At 36.0% G+C, this 6778-nt stretch overlaps 1 non-coding gene across 1 annotated transcript; it reads left to right on the top strand.

Moving 5' to 3' along the window:
• Nucleotides 1–5703: 5703 nt before the first annotated feature.
• On the top strand, nucleotides 5704–5810 carry LOC114110983 (U6 spliceosomal RNA). Its single transcript, XR_003587111.2, has one exon. It is a non-coding gene; the product is annotated as a U6 spliceosomal RNA (small nuclear RNA).
• Nucleotides 5811–6778: the final 968 nt, after the last annotated feature.

Here is a 6778-nt window from a genome sequence, read left to right on the forward strand (position 1 = left end):
TTTTGAGTTAAAGTCTATTTTGTCCATGTACAGCTATGCTTGCTCAACTTTAGTTTCAATTTGCATGATATAATTTTTCTATTCCGTCACATTCAGTATATGTATTCTTAAAGGTGAAATAAATCTCTAGTAGGTAACATACAGTTAGATCTTATTTTAATCTATTCAGCAACTCTAAGTCTTTTGATTGGAGAATTTAATCCATTTATATTTAAAGTTCTAAAGGATGCATTAGCACTTACTATTGCCTTGTAATTATTTTCTGAGTATTTTGTAGATCATATATTCCTCTTTTCCTCTCTTGATGTTTTTCTTTATAAATTGGTGATATTCTATAGTGATATGTTGTGACTCCTTATTAGCTGTTTTTAGTGTATCTACTATAGGTTTTTGCTTTGTAGTTACCATGCATAAAACGTCTTATAGTATACAAGCAGTCTATCATGAGCTAATAACAACTTATCTTTGATCACATACAAAAGCTCAAGATTTTTACTCTTCTCCACATATTTTAGTTTTTAATGTCACAATTTACATTTTTAAAGTGTATATTTGCTTACAAGTTATTGCATCCATAGTCATTTTTCATAGTTACAGTCTTATTTTTATACTAGAGTTATAAGCAATTTACACAGTACCATTATAATATAGTATTCTTTTTTTTTTTTTTACTTTATTTTACTTTACAATACTGTATTGGTTTTGCCATACATTGACATGAATCCGCCACGGGGGTAAATGTGACTCTGTATTTACCTTTACCAGTAAGTTTTATGCTTTCATATGTTTTCATGTTACTAATTAGCATCCTTTTATTTCAACTTGAAGAACTCCCATTATTATTTCCTGTAAGTCAGGTCTACTGGTGATGATTTCTTTAGCTTTTATTTGCCTAAGAATATCTTTCTCTCTCCTTCAGTTCTAAAGAACAACTTTGCCAGGTAACATTCATACTCTTAGTTGACAGGTTTTCTCCCCAACCCAGCAATTTGCATTTTGTTTCATTCCCTAACCCCACAGGCTTGGGAAGTTTTCAGCCATTATTTCTTTGAATAAGTGTTCTTCCCCCCTCCTTTTTTCTTCTGTGCTCTTATAAAGCATATATTTGTCCATGTGATAGTGCTTCATAAGTCCCTTAAGTTAAAGTCACTGTTTTTCATTCTTTCTCTTTTTGCTTCTCTTGTTTTGGGCGATATCCCAAAATTTTGTTGACCTTTTGCTGCGTTCACCAATCCTTTCTTCTGCTTGAACTAGTTTGATATTGAACCTATCTATTGAATTTTTATGTTCAGTTATGGTATTTTATGGCAAAGTATCTGCCCGCAATGTGGGAGACCTGGGTTCGATCCCTGGGTTGGGGAGATCCCCTGGAGAAGGAAATGGTAACCCACTCCAGCACTCTTGCCTAAAATATTCCATGGATGGAGGAGCCTGGTGTGCTATAGTCCATGGGATCGCAGAGTCGGACACGACTAAGCAACTTCACTTCACTTTCATGGTATTTTTCAGTTCTATGACTTCTGTTTGGTACTTTTAAAGTATTTTCTATCCCTTTGTTGAAATTTTCACTTTGCTTATACATTGTTCTCCTGACTTTGGTGAGTATTTCATGACCGTTATTTAAAATCCTATAATGAACAAATTAACAAATTAACCATTTAAAAGCGAAATTGATAAACCTGTCATTAAACTAGATTTTAACACACCCCTCTCAAATATTATAGAACATATATGCTAAAAGAATATAGCACTATAGGTGATTTGAACACAATTCATGAACTTGATCTAACATATAGATGATATATAAACTCTGCTTTTCAAGACTAGAGAATCATCTTTTTCCTTAACACTCACAAACACTGATTATAAACATGTAAAGCAAACTACAATACATTTTAAAATGGGTACATAGAAAATAAAACTGACAAGAGTATAATTTGCTAAGAGTCAGTACAAAAAGTTTTAAAATCTTCATATCTGAAAATTTAAAAACACTCTTCTAAGTAAATCATGGGTCAAAGAACAAATTGTATTGGATATTAAATTAATTAAATCTAAATAATATTAAAAATGATGTATATCAAAACTTACAGCATGCAATTAACAGAACTTTGAGGGTAATTTACAGCCTTAAATATTTATCTTGGAAAAGAAGAAACCTGAAATAAAATGAGATTAAGAAAATAGAAAAGAACAAGGGAATAAACACAAAGGGAAAAAAGATAATGATGGGTATAAATCAATGAAATAGGAAACAAAGATGTAAGAGAGAGCATCACAAAAGCAAAAAATTAAGTCTTTGAAAAGGCTAATAAAATTGCTAAACCTCTGTTAATATTGATAAAGAAGAAAAATGAAATGTACAATTAAACAATATTATATATGGTAGTGATTAAAAGGAAAAGATACTACAGACTTCATACCAATAAACTTAAAAATGCAGATAAAATGGACATACTTCTAGAACCTAAAACTTACCCTGGAAGACATAGAAAACCTTAATGGCCCTACCCATATAAAATAAATTGAAGAAATACTGAAAAGTCTTTCAATACTAAAAATTAGCTGTACAAGTGAATTCTACCGAATTTTCAAGGGACATATTCCAGTCTTACAGAGTTTCTTACAAGGCAGAAGAAACATTCCCCCAGTGAATTCTACAAGGCAAGAATAATCTTAATGCCAAAACCAGACAAGGATGGTAAAAGAAGTCAAATAATAGGAAAAAAAACCACTCATGAATTACACACAAGTATATTAAATAAAGTTAAATCCATCTGCTTTCTAAAAAGAGAATATAGGGGACTGACTGCAGAGGACATGAGAGAATGTTATGGTGACAGAAAAATCTACATGTTGATGGAGCAATGGCTAACGACTACATATGTTTGTTCAAGTTCATTGACTATACACCTTAATAGGTGGATTTGGTTTTATGTAAATTATGCCTCAGTAGCCTTTTTAAAAGAGAGATTTTATGGAATTTCACACTCTTTCATGATAATTTTTTTTTGTAAATTATATGAATAAAAGAAAACATTCTTCCTCTGATAAAGACTATCTACCAAAAGTATACATCAAATATCATTCTTAATAAAAAATATTAAAAGTGTTATCTTTAAAATTCAAAAGAAGACAAAGGTAGCCACTATTAAGACTTCTATTCAACATCATACTGGAAATTCTAGGCAAATGGTAAGACAAAAAAGCCACTAGAGGCATAAGAACAGGAAGAAGGAAGAAACAAAACTAATATTTCCAGATATATGTTTGTCTATGCTGAAACTCTCAAACAATAGAGTTAGAAATAATAATAGAATTTGGCAAAGTGACTGACTAAGTAAGCAAGAAAAAAGATAAACTTGTATTTTATGCCAGCAAGAATCAAAACCATTTTAAAAAGTAAATCACTTGGACTAGCAATAAAAGATGAAGTATTTAAGAATAAGTTTAACAAAAAATGTGCAAGACACTTGTAGAAATTTAAAAGTTTTCATTAGAAGAAAGGAGATGAATGGAGAAATTTTCTTTGCCTATGAATAGAAGGATTCAATATCATAAATATGTCAAGTTTCTCCAAGTTAATTGAATGATTCTATGCAGTCTCAATCAGAGTTCCAAGTGGTTTCAGTTCAGTTCAGTTCAGTCGCTCAGTCGTGCCCGACTCTTTGCGACCCCATGAACTGCAGCACGCCAGGCCTCCCTGTCCATCACCATCTCCCGGATTTCACTCAGACTCAGGTCCATCGAGTCAGTGATGCCATCCAGCCATCTCATCCTCTGTCGTCCCCTTCTCCTCCTGCCCCCAATCCCTCCCAGCATCAGAGTCTTTTCCAATGAGTCAACTCTTCGTATGAGGTGGCCAAAGTACTGGAGCTTCAGCTTTAGCATCAGTCCTTCCAAAGATATCCCAGGGCTGATCTCCTTCAGAATGGACTGGTTGGATCTCCTTGCAGTCCAAGGGACTCTCAAGAGTCTTCTCCAACACCACAGTTCAAAACCATCAATTCTTCAGCGCTCAGCCTTTTTCACAGTCCAATTCTCACATCCATACATGACCACAGGAAAAACCATAGCCTTGACTAGGCGGACCTTAGTCGGCAAAGTAATGTCTCTGCTTTTCAATATACTATCTAAGTTGGTCATAACTTTTCTTCCAAGGAGTAAGCGTCTTTTAATTTCATAGCTGCAGTCACCATCTGCAGCGATTTTGGAGCCCCAAAAAATAAAGTCTGACACTGTTTCTACTGTTTCCCCATATATTTCCCATGAAGTGATGGGACCGGATGCCATGATCTTCATTTTCTGAATGTTGAGCTTTAAGCCAACTTTTTCACTCTCCTCTTTCACTTTCATCAAGAGGCTTTTAAGCTCCTCTTCACTTTCTGCCATAAGGGTGGTGTCATCTGCATATCTGAGGTTATTGATATTTCTCCCAGCAATCTTGATTCCAGCTTGTGTTTCTTCCAGTCCAGCATTTCTCATGATGTACTCTGCATATAAGTTAAATAAGCAGGGTGACAATATACAGCCTTGATGTACTTCTTTTCCTATTTGGAACCAGTGTGTTGTTCCATGTCCAGTTGTAACTGTTGCTTCCTGATCTGCATACAGGTTTCTCAAGAGGCAGGTCAGGTGGTCTGGTATTCCCATCTCTTTCAGAATTGTCCACAGTTTATTGTGATCCACACAGTCAAAGGCTTTGGCATAGTCAATAAAGCAGAAATAGATGTTTTTCTGGAACTCTCTTGCTTTTTCCATGATCCAGCAGATGTTGGCAATTTGATCTCTGGTTCCTCTGCCTTTTCTAAAACCAGCTTGAACATCAGGAAGTTCACGGTTCACATATTGCTGAAGCCTGGCTTGGAGAATTTTGAGCATTACTTTACTAGCATGTGAGATGAGTGCAATTGTGTGGTAGTTTGAGCATTCTTTGGCATTGCCTTTCTTTGGGATTGGAATGAAAACTGACCTTTTCCAGTCCTGTGGTCACTGCTGAGTTTTCCAAATTTGCTGGCATATTGAGTGCAGCACTTTCACAGCATCATCTTTCAGGATTTGAAATAGCTCTACTGGAACTCCATCACCTCCACTAGCTTTGTTCATAGTGATGCTTTCTAAGGCCCACTTGACTTCACATTCCAAGATGTCTGGCTCTAGATTAGTGATCACATCATCATGATTATCTGGGTTGTGAAGATCTTTTTGTACAGTTCTTCCGTGTATTCTTGCCACCTCTTCTTAATATCTTCTGCTTCTGTTAGGTCCATGCCATTTCTGTCCTTTATCGAGCCCATCTTTGCATGAAATGTTCCCTTGGTATCTCTAATTTTCTTAAAGAGATCTCTAGTCTTTCCCATTCTGTTGTTTTCCTCTATTTCTTTGCATTAGCATATGTATATATATCTGTTTATAGCCTGCACATTTTTGATAAATACTTTTTTGAATGTACCAAGTATTCTATTAAACACAATAGAGGGGATGCTTCAAAAATGAATGAAGAAATGAAAGGCTGAGGTGGGATAGGTATCTACTCAACTTAAATTTTTGTCTTGAATGTTAAGAGAATTTTGCAGATGTGGCTGCTAAAATCTTGACGAAAATCATGTGTAGGAGACATGACAGTAAGTTACTTATTTCTAGCTAAACAAATATCCTGAGTTTTTAGAAGCTAAGAAAACTAGACTTTAAGAAAGAATTGAAGTGCTCGCTTTGGCAGCACATATACTAAAATTGGAACGATACAGAGAAGATTAGCATGGCCCCTGCGCAAGGATGACACGCAAATTCGTGAAGCGTTCCATATTTTTTAAAAAAAAAAAAAAGAAAGAATTGAAATGAACTTATTACTGATTTCTGTCATAAATTTCTAACAGATGATATGTTGGCATTTAGGAAAGAGTCATGTGCTCACCGGGAGCTTCATGGGTTACTGACAAATGTAATTTCCTGTTGTTATTGGGCACCTGAACTTGGAGCATGACTAGGGTAGGCATGAATATAGTGTAACGTGATTTTAGCAAGGCTTTTGAGTCTTGTCTGTTCAGAGAGCTACGGGTTCAAAGCAGTAGAGTGTTGGGGGTATGTGACTGATTAAACAGTCCAAAGGATGGGTCATTATCAGCCCAAGTTGAGGTACAGTGAGCTCTGTGTTTGGCCCACTTATCTTTTTACGCAAATGTAAACGTGGAAAGAGAGCTGATGCATTGAGTGCCGGAAGTAAGACTGAGGAAGACCTGGAGAAGATGGAAGAGACACAGATTCAAAACAAAGCCCTCAATTTCGGTTGAAAACATACTTGGAAAAACAGTTTTGAGGAACAGCTGAATTAGCAGCCAATATCTGAAAAAGGGATGGGAAGCGGCAGAGACAAGAGGTATTTACTCCAAGTTCAACATGAGGAAATGGTCTGCTAGGGCTGCCAAAAGAGCTGTTAAGACTCCCACTCTATTTTGCCAATGGTTAGAATGAAGGGCATGGCAACCCACTCTAGTGATCTTGCTTGGAGTGTTCCACGGACAGAGGAGCCTGGCAGGCTACTCTCCATGGGATAGCAAAGAATCGGACATGACTGAGCAACTAACACACACACACAGAATGCATCAGGAGTTTGGGCCCAATTTTGGGCAACATATTTTAAAATAGAGGGACACTGACCAGCTAGAAAGAATCCCGTAGAGGACAGGCTGACTGAGTGTGAGTCACACCGGAGAGAGTCAAAGAGATTTTAGAATTTCTTTGATTAAAACGAAATCACACACCTTGGGGTGTGATGCTT

The sequence above is a fragment of the Ovis aries genome, chromosome 1 (genome assembly GCF_016772045.2).
Source record: "Ovis aries strain OAR_USU_Benz2616 breed Rambouillet chromosome 1, ARS-UI_Ramb_v3.0, whole genome shotgun sequence".
Classification (NCBI taxonomy): Eukaryota; Metazoa; Chordata; class Mammalia; order Artiodactyla; family Bovidae; genus Ovis; species Ovis aries.